This window comes from Helianthus annuus, chromosome 4 (genome assembly GCF_002127325.2).
Source record: "Helianthus annuus cultivar XRQ/B chromosome 4, HanXRQr2.0-SUNRISE, whole genome shotgun sequence".
NCBI lineage: Eukaryota > Viridiplantae > Streptophyta > Magnoliopsida > Asterales > Asteraceae > Helianthus > Helianthus annuus.
The window spans coordinates 15,298,570-15,323,145 of record NC_035436.2 but is presented as its reverse complement, the minus strand read 5'-3'; the positions used below and the strand labels follow the sequence as shown (position 1 = coordinate 15,323,145).

General features: G+C 39.2%; 1 non-coding gene across 1 annotated transcript; it reads right to left on the bottom strand.

Annotated features, from left to right (window-relative positions):
• Positions 1 to 19,768: 19,768 nt before the first annotated feature.
• Positions 19,769 to 19,874, bottom strand: LOC118491959. The gene has a single exon (XR_004892404.1). It is a non-coding gene; the product is annotated as a small nucleolar RNA R71 (small nucleolar RNA).
• Positions 19,875 to 24,576: the final 4,702 nt, after the last annotated feature.

Sequence of the window (24,576 nt, the reverse complement as noted above, 5' to 3'; positions counted from 1 at the left end):
CAGACAACCCATTACCCATCAGACAACCCCTATTAATAATCACATTACTCTTCAACGCATCAGAAAACCAAGATTCCGACTTCGGGTCAAGCAACAACGACCCAACAGACTCGGGTCGGGTCGGGAACAGGAACAATCTGATACGTGTGGGTGTAGGGAAGCTTACGATGCGGTCATGTTCTTCAAGCATGTTTTGTAGATCTTCATCGGTTGTGATTAAGATAAGAGAATCAAGGTCTTCGTTGGGGAGCTGGTGTAAATACCTTTATCTTCATTTAATAATTCATATAGTAAGTGATGCATTTAACATACCATTAAACGAAAAACATCGACAAAACGATGATTTATATAATGTTTAAACCTTCAACAAAGTTTACTGGCGTTTCCAAACTATATTGTTAAAACAAACCATACTTAACTTTCAAAACATGCAAACCATATTTACAAAAGTTGATAACACAACACCAAAGTGTTTTGTGACAAAAGTAATAGTTTTCATTTGCGGAAGCTTCTTTTAAGCGCGTGTTCGGTTCTCTGACATAGCTTGATCTTCATCTGCAAGTTCGCACAGTTACCTATGACCAAAATCATCCAAAACATTAGTTAACAGAGTTTGTAATATGAATTAACAAGTTCTAAATGTTAAAACACATCAACAACAAATTTTTCCAGCTCTGACCCGCTAAGGCTCTCGCGTGCCGCGACCGGGAAGGACAAGGCTCTCGCGTGCCGCAAGACCTGTTGGGTGTCGCGTAGGGGATAGGTGTTGTTGTCGCGTGGCGCGACAGCGTTGTTTTTTCCAGCGAGTTTATGTTAAAACCTACATATTCCCAGCTATACTACTTTTTACGAAACCTGACATAACTTGTCCGTTATTGATCCGAATTAGGTCCTGTTTCTTCCTACGTGATAGTAATTCGATCCTCCACAAAATAGAATCGAAATCCAATATCATGATTTGCAAATTTCTTAACTTTATGCTATCGAAAATCATAATTTCTTACAATTTATTTGACCCGTTCAGAAATTTTGAACCATAGACTTATTGTATGACTTCAAACCTTCTATAAAACAATACCCATCAATATACTTATATTTACGGCACATTATATGTAAAATTCATGTGCCGTTATCGAAGTGCATGTCACCTAATTGACCCGTTTAACTTACTTAGCGACATCCATCGCTTTAACTTGCCAAAGTTCAATACTTTGGTGATTTTGACCCGTTTGATTTCATTAGCGAAATCCATCGCGTTATTACAATCAAACATGTATTATTCGAGTCAGTTTGATCCGTTTAAACATTTAAGTGGAATCCACCACTTTTACCTTTTTACCTTATCGTTAATTTCGAATTATTCTTGTTCCGTTACTACATACGAAATCCTCCGTTTTAGTAATAACCAAACATTATATCGATGTAATTATTATTCAAGCAACTAAACATAAAATGCTAACCAGATTTTACGAAGCGTATAGCCACGTACCTTTAAAGCTTTCCTTTCAGCCGATTATCCGCTCCTCCTTGATTACTAGACAATCCACCCAAATTGCCTATAAAATCTAATTCGGACGTATCGCTTAGAATTCATATTTCTATATTCGATATCCAACAACTATAGAAATAAATTGAGTGATTCTTTCGTATAAATCAATATTTCAAGATTCACTTAGACATTTTATCAAACACCTTAAAGGGGGGTTCACTATTATAACATTATCATTTTCATGAATAATGACTTTAGCCATGTTTAAGCATAGTATTTCAATTCATATGTCAAAATACCATAACCAAACTTAAACTCACATCTTAACTATCAAACAACACTAAATCATTCTTATAATTCAAGTGTTCTTCATCATATTCATAAAACCCATGTGATCACCCTTAGGATAAACATTGACATCAATACATTATAACATAAATCTATCAAATTCTTGTCTAAGACTTGTTCTTAGACCTATAATCATCCCAATTTAGTCATAACATCAATCAATTCTCCACTAATTTATGTTATGATAATTCAAGAATAATCAAAACATTATCATATATCAAATTTTCAAATACCTTGTGATATACTAAGTATGAGGATCACGAATTTAGCTTAAAATCGAATGAAATTCGATTTCTCTCTTTGATTTTGAGTAGTAATTGATGGATTAGGGTTTAAGAACCAAGATGTTGTCTCCTGGGTGTTTGGTCGAACAAGATAGCACACACAAAGTGTGTGTTTGATGTTTATCCGGGATTTTAAAACAACTTTCCATTATTACACAATTGGTCCCTCTAGTTTTAGAATAGGTAAAATGATTAGAAACCCTTGATTCCCCCTCATTTTATCTTGTGTTTAACTAGGTTAATATTCCTAGTTTTTATTTCACTATTTTATTATGAATATTATAACTTATACATGTACACACATATATAGTTTAATATTTTAGGGTTGTTACAAGTCTACCCCCCTTAAAGAGGATTTCATCCTCGAAATCGTAATACATACCGAATAAGGAAGGGTATAAGCGTCTCATTTCTTCTTCGGACTCCCAAGTGGTGTCCGATCCCTTACGATGTTCCCATTGACTTTAACTTGATTGATTCTTTGTTTCTTAACTTTTTAACCTTTCGATTAAGAATTGCGATAGGCTTTACGATATAGTTCAGTTTATCGTCAACTTCAATGTCGTCGTAGCTTATGTAAGCTGTTTCATCAGCTAAGCACCTTCGCAGATGTGAAACATGGAAAGTGTTGTGTATACTGCTCAATTCTTCTGGCAATTCGAGTCGGTAAGCTACTGTAACACCCCAAAAACGGGTTTGGTAATCAAACCACGTTAATATTAACGACGGGTAAAATACCGCTAGTGGTGAAAATTTACCCGGTAAATAATAAAATTTAAATAAATAAACATAGTATTAATTAAAAGAAGGTTAAATACTTTGAGAAAACAAAGTATACAAAAGGGCCGAGTTAAAGGGACTTAAAAATAAAACGGGTTATGACTTCCCCGAACCCATTAATTAGTAACTAGGAATATCAACCTAGTTGGTTAGGTGTTGTTAAAACAATAAAAGAAACAAGAAATAGATAACCTTTTTACAAACTATGGAACTAGAGGGACTAAAAGAGGCAAAAAGGAAAAATGTTTTTAATTAAATAAAACACTAACACCAAAACACACACCCTAAGTTGTAACACCCCGTGTTACGAAAAGTCAAAGTACAAGTCAAAGTCAAAGTCAAAGGAAGAAAAGATTGCTAATTGTGATCTGGCACTCCTTGCTTAACTACCGATTTGTGCTTCTCGACTTGTAATCGCATCTGATATTTTGTTTGCTTTAGTTGTATTATGTGGAGTATCTATTAGTAATCGAGGTTTAATCGCATGTTTTATCGCTTTATCCCTAATCGCACCGCAATCGCATTCGCAACTTGGTTTATGGGTTCTGTATATTGTTTTACGTGTGTGTGCTATTTATGTGTTACTTTATGTTTGTGGTGATTAATCGAAACGCAATCGCAACACTATCGCAATCTAATCGCAAACGCTAAAACGCAAGTTATTTAGGATGATTGTATGTTAGATATAGTATTTGTGTGATTAGTATTAATCTATCACATCGCATAATCGTCACTCGCTTAAATGCATCGCAACGCTTAACACGCAAAACGAAATGCCGAAATCCAACTCGCCCACTCGATCGAATGGTCATCCGTTCGGATGACCATCCGATCGGATGGCTATCTGATCGGAGTGCCATCCGATCCGACACTTGTGCCACTTTCCTCTTTTGGAAACCTATAAATACCCCCTGTCACATCACCAAAGTTATGTGACAGCTCTCCCTCGTTCGACAAGCATTCCAGCCCGCGTTTTTCTCGATTTCTCGCGATTCTTGTAAGTTTTTAACCCAAATCTTGTACTTCTATGATCTATAAACACTTCTTCATCATTTTCACCTTTGAATCTTAACTTTTAACTGTGAAATCAGTGGATTTGAGGTGTTCTAGGATGATGTCATCATGGAGTTCTTATGAACTTCAAGTTTGACCTCATTCCACCAAGAATAACTCAGATCTGAAGGATTTCCACATGATTAAACAACGTTTTCGCCTAGATCTAAACATTTTCAAGGTTAAAAGGGTTGAAAGATACTTTTCCAAATAAAGCGATAAAACATGCGATTAAACCTCGATTACTAATAGATACTCCACATAATACAACTAAAGCAAACAAAATATCAGATGCGATTACAAGTCGAGAAGCACAAATCGGTAGTTAAGCAAGGAGTGCCAGATCACAATTAGCAATCTTTTCTTCCTTTGACTTTGACTTTGACTTGTACTTTGACTTTTCGTAACACGGGGTGTTACAACTTAGGGTGTGTGTTTTGGTGTTAGTGTTTTATTTAATTAAAAACATTTTTCCTTTTTGCCTCTTTTAGTCCCTCTAGTTCCATAGTTTGTTTTACGTGTGTGTGCTATTTATGTGTTACTTTATGTTTGTGGTGATTAATCGAAACGCAATCGCAACACTATCGCAATCTAATCGCAAACGCTAAAACGCAAGTTATTTAGGATGATTGTATGTTAGATATAGTATTTGTGTGATTAGTATTAATCTATCACATCGCATAATCGTCACTCGCTTAAATGCATCGCAACGCTTAACACGCAAAACGAAATGCCGAAATCCAACTCGCCCACTCGATCGAATGGTCATCCGTTCGGATGACCATCCGATCGGATGGCTATCTGATCAGAGTGCCATCCGATCCGACACTTGTGCCACTTTCCTCTTTTGGAAACCTATAAATACCCCCTGTCACATCACCAAAGTTATGTGACAGCTCTCCCTCGTTCGACAAGCATTCCAGCCCGCGTTTTTCTCGATTTCTCGCGATTCTTGTAAGTTTTTAACCCAAATCTTGTACTTCTATGATCTATAAACACTTCTTCATCATTTTCACCTTTGAATCTTAACTTTTAACTGTGAAATCAGTGGATTTGAGGTGTTCTAGGATGATGTCATCATGGAGTTCTTATGAACTTCAAGTTTGACCTCATTCCACCAAGAATAACTCAGATCTGAAGGATTTCCACATGATTAAACAACGTTTTCGCCTAGATCTAAACATTTTCAAGGTTAAAAGGGTTGAAAGATACTTTTCCAACTTTCTTTCAACTCTTTTACACCCAATGCACTCAAAACCGATAGAATTGGAGCTTGTTCAGGCCTTCTACTCGTTCTTAGTGATGTGTTGGTTCAAGATCTGATTTCTATCAAATAGACAACCGATTTCGTGTTAAACATGAAACCACCTGTCACGAACAATCAACTGATCGGATTGGGGTGATTCCCGTTCGATCGGACGACCTGGTTCTGATGGAGTTTCCGTTGTTTAATACGTTGTTATACCGTCTCGAGCAATAACTACAGGGAATTAGGATAAGTAGGAATGCTTGCCCTAGTCCATAGTTCTAGGAATCTTGATTTTTATCTATTGTTTAAGACTTGTGCATTCTATCATATCTGCTTCCTAGCAACACATTTTCCTGTTAAACTTACATGCCTTTCCTAAGGCTGGCACAATATACACTTGATACTTTGAAAACACTGCTAATCAGTGTTTGTATTTTGCACGAAATTTGTCCTCAAGTCAGGAGTAACATCCGAACCTTGATGGGAATTTCCTTATATTCTGGTAGGTCTTATCTGCTGATAAGTACCGACGCTATTAGGGTACGATGTTGTCAAGATAGAGGTGAAACTCAGACCTTGATAACTAGTCCCACTCTTTAATTTTTATGTCTCGCCAAAGTCTCGAAATTCCCAATCAATTAGGGACGTGAAATGACCAAAAGGACGAATATCGTAGGCCTAACATCGATGACGTATTTGTCTAAGTAAGTCAAGACACGTTGCCTCGATTCGAAAGGGGGTTCGACTCACTTTGGTTAGTCACCGTTCCTCTACCCGGAACAATCCTATGTTTTATGAGCCTATCTTTTATGTTATCTCGATTTTATGTGTGGTTTAAAACTTGATTCTTTGTCCGTTCTGAGGCTTTTTACACAATTCGCACGTATGTCCGCAATCTAAAACATTAATTCTAATCTCAGAATTAAACTAAATTTATGAAGCTTTGTTCATGATGTTAATCCATGTGATACTATGTGAAGCTATTTGATGAATCTATGTGTTATTGTGGTTGTGAAACACTAAACGGAACATGGTATAGAAATACGAGACAGAAATGACGTGTTCGAAACGTGGTGGATACGCCGCTGGTACTTCCTATATATAAGTGTTTCAGGCATGTTACCAACTTTGGTACCACGTGCCATGCAAAACTTAGTGTTTTGCATACCGGTGATGAGATGTTGAAATCTAAGCTATGGGAAACTACTTGTGTAATCTATGAGGAATCTATGTGAAATCTACGTTTAATCTACGTGTATTCTAGCGTAATCTATGTGTAATCTATGTATGTGATGTTTTGAGTAACAAAATACGAAATGTAGCCTAGCGCCGAACACGAGGCATGATGGAGAGTGTGAAACCCGTGCCTTAAAGTGTATTTTATTACGTATTTTAGTGTTGTTTACGTGATTACATGCTTTGAATATGATAACTACCTGAGATTGTGATGTTGCAGGTTAATCACTTAATTCGGTGAATTTAAAGTGGTTAATGATGAAACGGAACAAGAACGGGTGATTATTAAAGAGATATCACGTTACACGGGAGTTGTTCGGGTCAAAAGATAGCTCGAAGGAACAAGAAAAATGTGCATGAATGAAGTCCAGGGCCTGAATGTAATGTGTTGAAAGTTAAAATGCAACAATGTATGGATTTACAAGAAGGGACGTAGGCTACGGCTTCTCTAGTGTAGCCTACGGTTGTAGTATATATCAAATTAAAGTGTGTACAGCAGGCTAAAACCGTAATCTACGGTTTATTTCCGTAAGTTACGGTAGATGATATAAGGCAGCGTATGGATTTTTATTGTCAAGCATTGAATGGGTTTAAAACCCTGCCTCAAAAGACACGCATAGTGGACACAGGAGTTGAGAGGAGATAACAATCATCCATCATATTCAACAGTAAAGATCATCATCACGACATCATCTGCACATGTACTTTGGGAGGCAGTCAACATCAAAAGACATGCACATCTAGGGACTTTTGGAAGCATATGCACGTGACATTGGAGGAAAATAAGACATCAGCAGGTTGACAAGGGATCACGTGGACTAGAGGTTTTGTCATACAAAATCACATCATCACTTTTAAGGGGACTTTTGAGAGTGGGCCGACATCAGTGGACAATTAAACCACACACATAAAAGTGGGCTTGGCCGATGTGGACTCGTTGGGGGACTATATGGATTAAGTGGGCAGCTCTAACTCACGTGAAAGAAGAAATTAAGTGGGCCGATATGATAAACTCACGTGGACTCTTTTGCCGGTTGTTGACTTCTGGGGCTCACGTGAACAGAAAGCAACGGGGAATCCAATCATCATCGGATCTTGGAGGGTTTTGATTATCATTATGAATATGCTCCAAAAACATATCTTCGACGGCAGAGGGTTTTCAACCATGGTTCACGCATACGAAGATCATATGACTGAGATGAGCGGCTAGTCGGTTTATGGTTTCCTCCGGATGGAGGGTTTTGTAAGTTGGATAATTTTATGTGTTTGCTACAGTCGTTTTAACTTGGTGATCTAAGCATTCGATGCTTTTCACCATTGAATTGATTTATTGGTTGTAAACAGTTACATTTATTTAAACCTTAATTTCTAAGCATTCAGTTCCCGAGAGTTCTAGTAATCGGGATATATTTGACATGGGGTTAGGGTTTGTAATTGTAATTGATAATCATTCGATAACCTCCCGTTATGTATTGACCGGAGTACTTAGTCGTTGGTTATCACAATTGATGAATTAGGTTAAACACTTATGTCTATGTGAGTGTTTCGATTAAACACATAATTGAATCTAGCTATAAAACCTGAAATCTGGAGGAACCATCGTTCTTTCTATTGATTTAAATCTCACATTTAGTTTGTAATTTTTAGTTAATCCACAAATCAAACAATCATCAGTTTATTTTTTTTATAGTTGTTAATAAATACTTAACATTACACACTTTCCACAATCCTCCTCTGGTTCCATATCCGACTTATCCTATCTACATAGTTTAGTTGGTTTTTGCATGTCCTTAACGACAGACATCAAAATGGCGCCGTTGCCGGGGAGGCGTGCGCAAAGTGTTTAGTGTTAAGTTAGAGTAAAAAAAATTTAAAAAAAATAAAAATAAAAAATTTAAAAATCCCAAAAAGATTTTTCTTTGATGTTCGTGAATTACACTTGGTAGTTGAGTTGTGTTGTGTTGTGCAGGATGACAGAGCATTACACAGATTTCAGCTTTTCTACGTGTATATTGTGCGAGGGTCCACGTCATCCGTGTATCGGTTGCCACGAGGCCCACTACAGGAGGGCACATGGAAAACCGGTGTCTTATGTTTCACAACTTCCACCTCCATCATACGCTGATGATTATGACCTAGAGATGGAGGATGATTATTACTCGGATGGATGGGATCGGGACGAGGATGCTTATTGTGAACCAAGGACGGATGGACAATGTTTCTGTTGCGGCCGTTATCATACTTCTGTTTATGATGATGTGTGCGCGGTGTATTTGGAAAATCCAGAGTATTGGAATAAAAAAATGATGGATGCGTACATTTCAACACCGTATCAGGGATACGGACAGTATCATCCCGAGGAATATCCTGAGCCCGAGGGTGTCTATGCTTACCAGACCGAGGAGGAGAAAGAGCTTGCTATGTTGGAAGTGACTTTGTCCAAACTCGAGCAGTATTTATTAGCACCCAACCTTTCCGATGAAGATTGAATCAGCTGCCTAGTTTCCAAGTGTCAGAAGTTAAAAATGAAGATAGAAATAGAAGAACGTCTCTCACCATTACCTGTTGATATTAGAGATTATTCTCACATGGAGGAGGAGGTTGTGGAGGATAATACCACACCAATGAATCCTTTATCTGATGAAGAGTCACTGGTGGATCAGATGGTGTGTGAGGATGAGGAGGCAGAGCAGTCTGATGAGATGAATGTGTGTACCGAAGCTCTCCCCATATCAATCATTCAAATTAATAAGTGTGGGGAAGAAAGTTCGAGGAAGAAGATGAGAAGGGTGAAGCTACAAGACATCGATGTCTATCTCGTGAAGTGGATAGCGAAACCCGCATATGCTTTCTAAACATGCCATTTATACTAACGAGCTTATGGAGATGGCATGTAAATTACCGTGCATTCATGGGAAATACAAGGGGTAAATGGGCACTAAGACCACCATAACGCATATCAGGTATGGTCTGGCTGAAGACCTTTAAACTTAGCGCTCTCGGGAGGCAGCCCGAGGATGTAGAGTATTGTATTGTATTTGTTCTTCTGTTTTGTTTTGGTGTTGGTTCTGTTTTGGCAGGTTACTACGTTTAATTCCCACGGATGCAATGATTCTAGTGTGGGGATGTTTGGCAACATCCCTGATGAGATATCAGAGAATCCAAGAGATGTTTACGGCCCTGTCTGATCATAGCAGCCGCACCGCTACAGACACTTGCTGATTGAATTATCAGGTTCATGTGTCTCTCTATCCTTTCTTTTATTTTTATTTGTACAATTGGTGGTGTGAATCTTTGTGTTGGGAATGGTGTCAATTGTGAGTCGTCTAGGTTGTTAGCCGTTCATGGTCTGTGGGTGGTATCTCTCGGGTTATGACTATAAATTGCACCATACATTGGGGACAATGTATCCCAAGTGTGGGGATGCGGTAACTCGAGAGAGGGTTGGTAGGATTGATGATCTTAAATGCTTGAATTGGTTGAAATTGGAAAAAAATTGAAAATTTTGAAAATTTTTGTTTCTCAAGTATGCTTGAACTACATGAAAACCAACATTTTCAATCGCAAAAGAGTTTCTTGCTATTATTAAACTAACTTAGATCCCTAGTCATGGTTGTCCCTTTAAGTTTCATGAGAGTTTTTCTGACAGGTTTTTAGAAAATAATTGAGAAGAGATGCCTAACTAGGGGTAACATGCTTTAGGAATTACACGTGCTATATGTCGGTAACCCATATTCCTTTTGTTCGGTGAGATATTTGAGCCTACTAGAATTATAGTTGAATTGCAATACATATTTATTTGCTGAGAGTAGGCCATATGTTGCTTTGTGTTAGAACTTGTGTGGTTTGATACGTGCTGAGACTGTGCTTTAGCGTTTACATATAAGTGATAAAGGCATTAGGATCCATTCATTGTTCTATATGTTGATTGTTGATTCCACCTACCTTAGTTAACCATGTTGAGCCTTTTACCCTTCATTTGTTACACCTTGTTTGACCTGTTTGATTACCAACCATGATTGACAAGTGTATTTAGAAGTGATTTTATGAAAAAGAAAAAAGAAAAAAAATATGTAGAAAAGAAAAAAAAAAGAGAAAAGAAAGAAAAAGAAAAAGCAGAATTCGTTGTTATGTTCGTGTTGAATAAATGGGTCGAAAATAACCCAAGTGGTAGTATTATTGTGAACGAATTGTCATGGTTTGGTATTCGTTTGTGTTAGCCAATAAACATAAAAAGCCAAAAAAAATATTTCCCTACCTTTACCCTTAACCTAAAACCGCAAAAGTCCTTTTGATATGTGTTACGTTATTTGATACAGTGGAGGTGTGATTGCTATACAAGCTTATGATTGCAAGGTAGCGTATTTGGTTTTGAGTGAATTACATACTAGCACATTACACGCTAGTCTTGACAAAACCGAGAGGAGTGATCATTGCGAGGGGCGTGTGGCATGTGTGTAGTATCTTAAGCATGTTAGTTTTAGTTAGGCAAGTCTTAAGCTGTTTTAAATGCGTATCATTTATCTTGTCAGATTGTCAATCTCGATTGTGTCAGTCTATGGGACGGGTATGACTTGGGACCTTGGATTGCTAATTCGGTAAGGGATTTAATGGTGATTTGTTAATAAGGTGAGTAATGTTTGTAACGGTTGCTTGAGGACAATCAATATTAAGTGTGGGAATGTGATGGAGTGTGTGAAATCCGTGCCTTAAAGTGTATTTATTACGTATTTTAGTGTTGTTTACGTGATTACATGCTTTGAATATGATAACTACGTGAGATTGTGATGTTGCAGGTTAATCACTTAATTCGGTGAATTTAAAGTGGTTAATGATGAAACGGAACAAGAACGGGTGATTATTAAAGAGATATCACGTTACACGGGAGTTGTTCGGGTCAAAAGATAGCTCGAAGGAACAAGAAAAATGTGCATGAATGAAGTCCAGGGCCTGAATGTAATGTGTTGAAAGTTAAAATGCAACAATGTATGGATTTACAAGAAGGGACGTAGGCTACGGCTTCTCTAGTGTAGCCTACGGTTGTAGTATATATCAAATTAAAGTGTGTACAGCAGGATAAAACCGTAATCTACGGTTTATTTCCGTAAGTTACGGTAGATGATATAAGGCAGCGTATGGATTTTTATTGTCAAGCATTGAATGGGTTTAAAACCCTGCCTCAAAAGACACGCATAGTGGACACAGGAGTTGAGAGGAAATAATAATCATCCATCATATTCAACAGTAAAGATCATCATCACGACATCATCTGCACATGTACTTTGGGAGGCAGTCAACATCAAAAGACATGCACATCTAGGGACTTTTGGAAGCATATGCACGTGACATTGGAGGCAAATAAGACATCAGCAGGTTGACAAGGGATCACGTGGACTAGAGGTTTTGTCATACAAAATCACATCATCACTTTTAAGGGGACTTTTGAGAGTGGGCCGACATCAGTGGACAATTAAACCACACACATAAAAGTGGGCTTGGCCGACGTGGACTCGTTGGGGGACTATGTGGATTAAGTGGGCAGCTCTAACTCACGTGAAAGAAGAAATTAAGTGGGCCGATATGATAAAGTCACGTGGACTCTTTTGCCGGTTGTTGACTTCTGGGGCTCACGTGAACAGAAAGCAACGGGGAATCCAATCATCATCGGATCTTGGAGGGTTTTGATTATCATTATGAATATGCTCCAAAAACATATCTTCGACGGCAGAGGGTTTTCAACCATGGTTCACGCATACGAAGATCATATGACTGAGATGAGCGGCTAGTCGGTTTATGGTTTCCTCCGGATGGAGGGTTTTGTAAGTTGGATAATTTTATGTGTTTGCTACAGTCGTTTTAACTTGGTGATCTAAGCATTCGATGCTTTTCACCATTGAATTGATTTATTGGTTGTAAACAGTTACATTTATTTAAACCTTAATTTCTAAGCACTCAGTTCCCGAGAGTTCTAGTAATCGGGATATATTTGACATGGGGTTAGGGTTTGTAATTGTAATTGATAATCATTCGATAACCTCCCGTTATGTATTGACCGGAGTACTTAGTCGTTGGTTATCACAATTGATGAATTAGGTTAAACACTTATGTCTATGTGAGTGTTTCGATTAAACACATAATTGAATCTAGCTATAAAACCTCAAATCTGGAGGAACCATTGTTCTTTCTATTGATTTAAATCTCACATTTAGTTTGTAATTTTTAGTTAATCCACAAATCAAACAATCATCAGTTTATTTTTTTTATAGTTGTTAATAAATACTTAACATTACACACTTTCCACAATCCTCCTCTGGTTCCATATCCGACTTATCCTATCTACATAGTTTAGTTGGTTTTTGCATGTCCTTAACGACAGACATCAAAATGGCGCCGTTGCCGGGGAGGCGTGCGCAAAGTGTTTAGTGTTAAGTTAGAGTAAAAAAAATTAAAAAAAAATAAAAATAAAAAATTTAAAAATCCCAAAAAGATTTTTCTTTGATGTTCGTGAATTACACTTGGTAGTTGAGTTGTGTTGTGCAGGATGACAGAGCATTACACAGATTTCAGCTTTTCTACGTGTATATTGTGCGAGGGTCCACGTCATCCGTGTATCGGTTGCCACGAGGCCCACTACAGGAGGGCACATGGAAAACCGGTGTCTTATGTTTCACAACTTCCACCTCCATCATACGCTGATGATTATGACCTAGAGATGGAGGATGATTATTACTCGGATGGATGGGATCGGGACGAGGATGCTTATTGTGAACCAAGGACGGATGGACAATGTTTCTGTTGCGGTCGTTATCATACTTCTGTTTATGATGATGTGTGCGCGGTGTATTTGGAAAATCCAGAGTATTGGAATAAAAAAATGATGGATGCGTACATTTCAACACCGTATCAGGGATACGGACAGTATCATCCCGAGGAATATCCTGAGCCCGAGGGTGTCTATGCTTACCAGACCGAGGAGGAGAAAGAGCTTGCTACGTTGGAAGTGACTTTGTCCAAACTCGAGCAGTATTTATTAGCACCCAACCTTTCCGATGAAGATTGAATCAGCTGCCTAGTTTCCAAGTGTCAGAAGTTAAAAATGAAGATAGAAATAGAAGAGCGTCTCTCACCATTACCTGTTGATATTAGAGATTATTCTCACATGGAGGAGGAGGTTGTGGAGGATAATACCACACCAATGAATCCTTTATCTGATGAAGAGTCACTGGTGGATCAGATGGTGTGTGAGGATGAGGAGGCAGAGCAGTCTGATGAGATGAATGTGTGTACCGAAGCTCTCCCCATATCAATCATTCAAATTAATAAGTGTGGGGAAGAAAGTTCGAGGAAGAAGATGAGAAGGGTGAAGCTACAAGACATCGATGTCTATCTCGTGAAGTGGATAGCGAAACCCGCATATGCTTTCTAAACATGCCATTTATACTAACGAGCTTATGGAGATGGCATGTAAATTACCGTGCATTCATGGGAAATACAAGGGGTAAATGGGCACTAAGACCACCATAACGCATATCAGGTATGGTCTGGCTGAAGACCTTTAAACTTAGCGCTCTCGGGAGGCAGCCCGAGGATGTAGAGTATTGTATTGTATTTGTTCTTCTGTTTTGTTTTGGTGTTGGTTCTGTTTTGGCAGGTTACTACGTTTAATTCCCACGGATGCAATGATTCTAGTGTGGGGATGTTTGGCAACATCCCTGATGAGATATCAGAGAATCCAAGAGATGTTTACGGCCCTGTCTGATCATAGCAGCCGCACCGCTACAGACACTTGCTGATTGAATTATCAGGTTCATGTGTCTCTCTATCCTTTCTTTTATTTTTATTTGTACAATTGGTGGTGTGAATCTTTGTGTTGGGAATGGTGTCAATTGTGAGTCGTCTAGGTTGTTAGCCGTTCATGGTCTGTGGGTGGTATCTCTCGGGTTATGACTATAAATTGCACCATACATTGGGGACAATGTATCCCAAGTGTGGGGATGCGGTAACTCGAGAGAGGGTTGGTAGGATTGATGATCTTAAATGCTTGAATTGGTTGAAATTGGAAAAAAATTGAAAATTTTGAAAATTTTTGTTTCTCAAGTATGCTTGAACTACATGAAAACCAACATTTTCAATCGCTAAAGAGTTTCTTGCTATTATTAAACTAACTTAGATCCCTAGTCATGGTTGTCCCTTTAAGTTTCATGAGAGTTTTTCTGACAGGTTTTTAGAAAATAATTGAGAAGAGATGCCTAACTAGGGGTAACATGCTTTAGGAATTACACATGCTATATGTCGGTAACCCATATTCCTTTTGTTCGGTGAGATATTTGAGCCTACTAGAATTATAGTTGAATTGCAATACATATTTATTTGCTGAGAGTAGGCCATATGTTGCTTTGTGTTAGAACTTGTGTGGTTTGATACGTGCTGAGACTGTGCTTTAGCGTTTACATATAAGTGATAAAGGCATTAGGATCCATTCATTGTTCTATATGTTGATTGTTGATTCCACCTACCTTAGTTAACCATGTTGAGCCTTTTACCCTTCATTTGTTACACCTTGTTTGACCTGTTTGATTACCAACCATGATTGACAAGTGTATTTAGAAGTGATTTTATGAAAAAGAAAAAAGAAAAAAAATATGTAGAAAAGAAAAAAAAAAGAGAAAAGAAAGAAAAAGAAAAAGCAGAATTCGTTGTTATGTTCGTGTTGAATAAATGGGTCGAAACTAACCCAAGTGGTAGTATTATTGTGAACGAATTGTCATGGTTTGGTATTCGTTTGTGTTAGCCAATAAACATAAAAAGCCAAAAAAAATATTTCCCTACCTTTACCCTTAACCTAAAACCGCAAAAGTCCTTTTGATATGTGTTACGTTATTTGATACAGTGGAGGTGTGATTGCTATACAAGCTTATGATTGCAAGGTAGCGTATTTGGTTTTGAGTGAATTACATACTAGCACATTACACGCTAGTCTTGACAAAACCGAGAGGAGTGATCATTGCGAGGGGCGTGTGGCATGTGTGTAGTATCTTAAGCATGTTAGTTTTAGTTAGGCAAGTCTTAAGCTGTTTTAAATGCGTATCATTTATCTTGTCAGATTGTCAATCTCGATTGTGTCAGTCTATGGGACGGGTATGACTTGGGACCTTGGATTGCTAATTCGGTAAGGGATTTAATGGTGATTTGTTAATAAGGTGAGTAATGTTTGTAACGGTTGCTTGAGGACAATCAATATTAAGTGTGGGAATGTGATGGAGTGTGTGAAACCCGTGCCTTAAAGTGTATTTTATTACGTATTTTAGTGTTGTTTACGTGATTACATGCTTTGAATATGATAACTACATGAGATTGTGATGTTGCAGGTTAATCACTTAATTCGGTGAATTTAAAGTGGTTAATGATGAAACGGAACAAGAACGGGTGATTATTAAAGAGATATCACGTTACACGGGAGTTGTTCGGGTCAAAAGATAGCTCGAAGGAACAAGAAAAATGTGCATGAATGAAGTCCAGGGCCTGAATGTAATGTGTTGAAAGTTAAAATGCAACAATGTATGGATTTACAAGAAGGGACGTAGGCTACGGCTTCTCTAGTGTAGCCTACGGTTGTAGTATATATCAAATTAAAGTGTGTACAGCAGGATAAAACCGTAATCTATGGTTTATTTCCGTAAGTTACGGTAGATGATATAAGGCAGCGTATGGATTTTTATTGTCAAGCATTGAATGGGTTTAAAACCCTGCCTCAAAAGATACGCATAGTGGACACAGGAGTTGAGAGGAAATAATAATCATCCATCATATTCAACAGTAAAGATCATCATCACGACATCATCTGCACATGTACTTTGGGAGGCAGTCAACATCAAAAGACATGCACATCTAGGGACTTTTGGAAGCATATGCACGTGACATTGGAGGCAAATAAGACATCAGCAGGTTGACAAGGGATCACGTGGACTAGAGGTTTTGTCATACAAAATCACATCATCACTTTTAAGGGGACTTTTGAGAGTGGGCCGACATCAGTGGACAATTAAACCACACACATAAAAGTGGGCTTGGCCGACGTGGACTCGTTGGGGGACTATGTGGATTAAGTGGGCAGCTCTAACTCACGTGAAAGAAGAAATTAAGTGGGCCGATATGATAAAGTCACGTGGACTCTTTTGCCGGTTGTTGACTTCTGGGGCTCACGTGAACAGAAAGCAACGGGGAATCCAATCATCATCGGATCTTGGAGGGTTTTGATTATCATTATGAATATGCTCCAAAAACATATCTTCGACGGCAGAGGGTTTTCAACCATGGTTCACGCATACGAAGATCATATGACTGAGATGAGCGGCTAGTCGGTTTATGGTTTCCTCCGGATGAAGGGTTTTGTAAGTTGGATAATTTTATGTGTTTGCTACAGTCGTTTTAACTTGGTGATCTAAGCATTCGATGCTTTTCACCATTGAATTGATTTATTGGTTGTAAACAGTTACATTTATTTAAACCTTAATTTCTAAGCATTCAGTTCCCGAGAGTTCTAGTAATTGGGATATATTTGACATCGGGTTAGGGTTTGTAATTGTAATTGATAATCATTCGATAACCTCCCGTTATGTAGACCGGAGTACTTAGTCGTTGGTTATCACAATTGATGAATTAGGTTAAACACTTATGTCTATGTGAGTGTTTCGATAAAACACATAATTGAATCTAGCTATAAAACCTGAAATCTGGAGGAATGATGTGTGTAAAATGCAACATATAAATTACATCAAATAAGGCATAAAACTAACCCTTTTTAAGTACTAATGTTGGAAAAAGAGTGTTTTTGGCTTCCTTTTGTATTTTCAGGATGAAATGAGCTCAAATTCACAAAAGAAGCAAAAAGACAGCTAATTCTAACATAAATACAAGAAAAGGAATAAAAGTAGACAGCCCGAACCCTCAACGGCATCCTCCCAAGCGAAGAAGAGAAAACAGAAACCTGAACACGCCCCGTGCTCAGCCAGCACGGGGCCGTGCCCAAGAAGTAGCAGAAAAGACAAACCTGTAGAAGCTTCTATTGCCCACCACGGGGCCATGTGCAGTGAGCACGGGGGCGTGGCAAAAGTACAGCAGGCGCATTAATTGTAATTGCGAATTACAATTAATGAAGAGAGAGAGTGTCAGACGGGCACGGGGGCGTGTCAGACGGACACGGGGCCGTGCCCAGCCTTCTGTTCAGCCTATAAATAGGAGTGTTTGGTTTCATTCCAACTCATCCCTTGGCATACCACCTCTCTCACACTTCATCCACCACCCACCACCACCATAACACCATCATCCACCACCATCATCCATTGTCCATCGTAGAGTGTGTGAGTCGTCTCGGGATCCAAGATTGATCGTAAGAGTTCTTGACAATCAAGGCCATGTTTGCCTAAGTCTCTTACATCACTTGGTGAAGACAAGTGTTTAGTATAATACTTTTTACTTTTAATCTTTTGCACTTTTTATTTGGTTTTGTATTAATGACTTTAATAACTAGTTACTTATGTTGAAGGTGATCTTTCCTTATCGTTTGTCCGTGGTGTCTTGGCATTATTTTACTGTCTATATAAAATAAAAGATTTTCACCATTCATATCTCCACGGTCTCTATGGAGGTATGTTGGCTACCTGGTCGGGGGTTAAGGGAACGGTTTGGTAAGGGTCTTGCCCTTGTTCAGCGTTTAGAGGTCCTGCAAGGGACCTGGGTCAAATTTAGTAGGATCTCCTTCAATGCCCATAGGTATTGGATGGCGGGGATCCAAACTCTTTGACCCCCTCATAAGTTAACTACTATTAATACTATAACCCGGCTATTTAGGACTGTATCCCTGCTGACTCAGACTACTTAGTCGAGGGTAACGTCACCGCCAAAAGCGGGGCCTACCATAATTTGCATTAATAACTTAATTCATTATCTTCCAATAATCCAACCCTTTAGGATTGTATACTTGCTGACTCAAACTACTGGGTTGAGGGTAACGTCGCCTTCAAAAGAGGGGCCTACTACAATAACTAAGATAATCTCTTAAACAAGTGCAAAAGTGCGAAAATAATCAAAGGTTATACTAATACACGAGTCGGATCCAAGTGATTCATCTTGTCTATCTGTTTTTATTTTATTTTTATTTTTCAGCATTTAGTTAGTTTTTATTTTTCTAGTTTAAAAACCTTTTTCTAACTTTTTGATTTGATTAGACGTTGAGGATAAACCGGTATTAAAAGCTCTTGTGTCCTTGGACGACCTCGGTATCTTACCAATACTATACTACGTCCACGATGGGTGCACTTGCCCATATGTGTGTTTAGTGTTAGTAAATATCGTGTTTTATAAATTTAAAACTTGGCTAAAAGTGTAAAAGGGCTTAAAATATATATTAAAAATATATTACACTACACACGCATCAAGTTTTTGGCGCCGTTGCCGGGGACACAAGGATTTTAAGAAAGTTAGGAATCAACGGCCTAATCATATTTTTATTTTTCTTTTTAATTTTTTTAGGATTTTCTTAGTTTTTCAGCTTCTGCAGAGCTCAGCACGGGCCGTGCCTGGTCGGACACGGGCCGTGCCCAGCATCGTTACTGGCAGTTTTTAGTTTTCCAAGTTACAGAAGGCTGACCACGGGGCCGTGTCGGTGCAACACGGGGCCGTGTCCAACTTCCAGTAACTGGGATCTGGAAAACAATCACTGTAACTCCGACCATGGGCCGTGTTCGCTGAACACGGGGCCATGGTGAACTTTCTGACCAGCATTCTTTTCTGTTTTTATTGCAGGACTTGGAACCAGACGCCAATCTTACATAGTGTATGAGCTCCAGTTCTAATAGGGATATAAAAGAACCTCTAGAAGAACCCGAACGCTTTCTCAGAAAAAGACTAAAAGCTAAAAACCAAGAGAAAGTTTCGGGTGATCTACCTCCAATGGCGGACCAACGTACCCTCATGGATTACCTACGACCCACCGTAGGTAACCTAGGCGCTGCTATCAATGCACCGAATGTCGAAGCAAATAACTTCGAACTTCGACCGCACTTGATACAAATGCTCCAAAACTCCGCAACTTTCCATGGGCTTGCGGACGAGGATCCCCATCTACATATTACTAATTTCTTAGAAATATGTGATACCTTTCGGATCAATGGAGCATCAAATGACGCCATCCGCCTCCGAATGTTTCCTTTCTCATTAAAAGACCGAGCGAAAGCTTGGCTCAACGCCCTCCCAGCTGGATCGGTAAACACCTGGGATGAACTAGCCCAAAAATTTCTATATAAGTATTTCCCTCCCGCTAAAACGGCTAAATTAATGACTGAAATTAATACATATTCACAAGAGGACGGGAATCCTTATATGAAACTTGGGAAAGGTTCAAGGAGTTATTACGCAAGTGTCCACATCACGGCCTTGCGATATGGCAACAAGTATCCACTTTCTATAATGGATTGTTGCCACATACAAGGCAGACACTTGATTCTAGCTCCGGGGACTTTTAGGTAATCGACGCCCGCATGAAATATATAACCAAATTGAGGAAATTGCTCAAACCAATTTTCAATGGCACACCCCACGAGGCAATAAATCTATTGCCCCGGGCGCCCATAAGGTCGATGAAAGCACTTCTTTACAAGCCCAAATCGAGGCCCTTTCTTCAAAAATAAAAAAATTGGAAATGACAAAAACAGTCTCGGTTATGGCTTGTGAAGGGTGTGGTGGGTCACATGAAAATTGGAGTTGTATGAAAGAAACGAACGATCAACAAGAATTGGTAAACTACATTGATAATAGACCTAGGCCGTCGGGTCCTCCAACGGGAACTTACAACCAAGGATGGTGAAACCACCCAAACCTTGGTTGGAGAGAACCCGACAATAGTAGTAACCAACAAACCCAACGAACAAACTTTCAACAACCAAGAAATGAGTCACAAAATTTCACTCAACAACAAAGTGGACGAGAAAGGCTTGAAGATACTGTATCTCGCCTCATCTCCGACACTGAAAAGAAAAACTCGGAAAGATTTCTACAATTAGAATCAAATTTTAGAAATCAACAAGCTAGTATTCAAAACTAGGGATGAGCATATCGGTATCCGATACCGAACCGATACCGATACCGCCTAATACCGATCCCGAATTTCACCCAAACTAGGTACCGATACCGATACCGAAACATGTCGGTTAGGTATCGGTACGGTACGGTATCGGTATTATACCGTATTTTGAGGGTCGGTATCGGTATAATACCGATACCGTACCGTACCGATACCGAAAACGCCAAAAAGTGGATACCGATCGGAATACCGATCGGGATTGGGATCGGTACGGGATCGGTACGGTATCGGTATGGGATCGGTATTCGGTGGCATATGCTCATCCCTATTCAAAACATAGAAAAACAATTAAATCAAATAGCTCAAAATTTTGCCGAGAGACCGCAAGGCGCATTACCTAGCAATACCGAAACAAACCCAAAAGCGCAAGTTCATCTCATCACGCTACGAAACCGCACCGTAGGGCCTGCAGAAGCGCCGCCGCCAACAGAAGAAACGGTACCCACACCTCTGCAGGAAAAGAACTCCCCTCCATCACCAGAGCCTACCAAAGCTCCTCGAGTTCCGTACCCCAGTAGGTTAATTCGTCAGAAGAACAATGAGCAATTCGCGAAGTTCGAAAGTCTATAAAAGCAATTGCATGTCAATATTCCTTTTATTGAGGTCCTAACCCAAATGCCCAAATACTCTAAGTTCATGAGGGACTTCCTCACTCATAAAAAGAAAATTGAAAATTTGCAATTAGTCAATTTAGGCGAAGCAAACTTCCCCAAAAGAAAATCGATCCCGGAAGCTTCACGATTCCTTGCTCAATAGGGGAGTCCCCCGTTCGTAATGCCCTAGCCGACCTTGGGGCTAGCATTAACCTCATGCCCTCATCAATGTTTAAAAGACTCGGCCTAGGAACCACGAGTCCTACAAAAATGAGCATACAACTCGCTGATCGATCCGTCAAATTCCCACAAGGTGTCATTGAAAATGTCTTGGTAAAGGTAAGCAGATTCGTCTATCCAGCCGACTTTGTCATACTCGATATGGAGGAAGACACCGAGGTCCCCCTCATACTAGGGAGACCATTTCTTGCCACCGCACAAGCGGTGGTAGATATGAATGACGGAACACTCACCTTGAGGTATGGGGATGATGAAGTAAAATTCGGAGTTGGGAAGAGAATAGAGGACGACGACCCGGTCAACTACATGAAGGTTATTGATTCGAGCTTGGATGCTGCTCTCCGACGGTGTAACATGGGACGCCACGCATCCCACTCAGAAAATATATAACCTCACATTGGGTCTAGCCAAGGACCCTTATAAACGTGGCGCACCACGGAGGCATTCCGCGGAACTATCCTTAGTTTAGTTTAATCTTTTAGTTTTAATATTGCAGGAATAAAACACACTCGCGGTGGTAATGGATGAAAAAAGGAATGAGAAAAATGGCCCCATGCACAAAGAACGAAGCAACCCGACACAAATCTCCATTACAGAAGGCTCAACACGGGCCGTGCTCAACCAACACGGCCCCGTGCTGAACCACCTGCAGAAAAAACGCCCAGTTCAGGTAACTGGACATGGGTCGTGTTCACCAGACATGCCCCCGTGTCCAGGCTTCTGTCTCATTTCTTTAATTTCTGTTACTGGCACCTGAACACGGGGCCGTGTCCGGTCCCCACGGGGCCGTGTCCAGACTGCCAGTAACATAAATCTTTGCTTTTTAACACCACATTACACATCCAATCAACCTAAAAATTTATTTTTGGGACACATTGAGGACAATGTGTAATTTAAGTGTGGGGGGGAAGCTAACACTTTGAAATTTTGCAAGTCCTAAACAACAAGCCTTACACAAAACTCTATTGGAACCGCTAAACACCCCAAATTTTTTCAAAAAAAAAAAAAATTTTCATTTTTTCTTTTTACTTGTCTGAAGTTTAAGTTAGGAATCCCAAGATTAATAAGGTTATATTTTTATAAAATTTACAACCGAGAGCGTCGTGATAACAAGAACCAACATAAGAAAATTATGAAACGGCATATCAAGTCTAGTTAAAATTCGATTATATATACTTGATCACATTAAAAGACCCATTCCCACAAAAGTGAGTTTTGAGCCTTTATAGAGCATACAAATTTACATCTTTAGACTAAATGCTCATTTTTCGTTTCTTGTGTGAATAGGCGCTTGGTTCTTACAACTCTAGAACTTGCCACGACGATTCATTCCCGGTCCTTACCAACTTAAACCCAAGTAAGTAAATGATAGAGGCATTAGGACTAACCATTTTTCTTTCTACACCATTATTTTTCAATTTTTTTTACTACCTACCCAAAATCCCCCTAGTTAACCCCTTTGAGCCTAAACCTTTCGTTTCTTTACCCTAAACCCTTTTTACCCACCAAAAACCCTTTTTATATTTTTTTTCACCCTTTATTTTAGTAACAAGCTCGGTTTTTCGCAAGCTCGTTCTTTTTTGTGACTAAAAAAAAAAATGATGGTGAAGTTAAAAACAAACAAAGCTATGCAAACAAAAGCTTGTTTGAAGAAATACTTCAAAATAAAAAGTCGCTAAAAACAAAATGTGTTACGAAAACCGACGCTTTTTACGCTTTTCGCCCTTTTACTAACCACTAACCCAACCACCCACCTTTAACCCAAGCCTAACCCTTCACCCAAAAAGTCCTCTTGATATTTACAAAGGTATAAAGTTAAAAAGGAGGAGGATTGATTGCTTGGTAAGCCTATGGAAGGCGTAAGTTCCATGCCGCTCTCGAGTGATTCACTAAAAATACACCTACGGCCGAGTGTTGAGTGATTTCTCCCGTGAGGTATGTGAACTTGTATATAAATGAAATTTTAAAAAAAGGCATGCTATGCCCAAATAAGTAATTTATCCTATGAAACGTTCTAAATAAATCATATCGAATAGGATTGTAAATAAATAAAAATAAAACCCAAAAAGATCTTGGATTCCCGACACTCTATGACAAGCCAAAAACCTTCTCTTCTACCCATTCCATTTGGGAGTGTAAGCCACATTTAAAGAGTTTTGCTTGAGGACAAGCAAAAGTTCAAGTGTGGGGGTATTTGATGTGTGTAAAATGCAACATATAAATTACATCAAATAAGGCATAAAACTAACCATTTTTAAGTACTAATGTTGGAAAAAGAGTGTTTTTGTCTTCCTTTTGTATTTTCAGGATGAAATGAGCTCAAATTCATAAAAGAAGCAAAAAGACAGCTAATTCTAACATAAATACAAGAAAAGGAATTAAAGTAGACTTCCCGAACCCTCAACGGCATCCTCCCAAGCGAAGAAGAGAAAACAGAAACCTGAACACGCCCCGTGCTCAGCCAGCACGGGGCCGTGCCCAAGAAGCAGCAGAAAAGACAAACCTGTAGAAGCTTTTATTGCCCACCACGGGGCCGTGTCCAGTGAGCACGGGGGCGTGACGAAAGTACAACAGGCGCATTAATTGTAATTGCAAATTACAATTAATGAAGAGAGAGAGTGTCAGACGGGCACGGGGGCGTGTCCAGCGGACACGGGGCCGTGCCCAGCCTTCTATTCAGCCTATAAATAGGAGTGCTTGGTTTCATTCCAACTCATCCCTTGGCACACCACCTCTCTCACACTTCATCCACCACCCACCACCACCATAACACCATCATCCACCACCATCATCCATTGTCCATCGTAGAGTGTGTGAGTCGTCTCGGGATCCAAGATTGATCGTAAGAGTTCTTGACAATCAAGGCCATGTTTGCCTAAGTCTCTTACATCACTTGGTGAAGACAAGTGTTTAGTATAATACTTTTTATTTTTAATCTTTTGCACTTTTTATTTGGTTTTGTATTAATGACTTTAATAACTAGTTACTTATGTTGAAGGTGATCTTTCCTTATCGTTTGTCCGTGATGTCTTGGCATTATTTTACTGTCTATATAAAATAAAAGATTTTCACCATTCATATCTCCACGGTCTATATGGAGGTATGTTGGCTACCTGGTCGGGGGTTAAGGGAACGGTTTGTTAAGGGTCTTGCCCTTGTTCAGC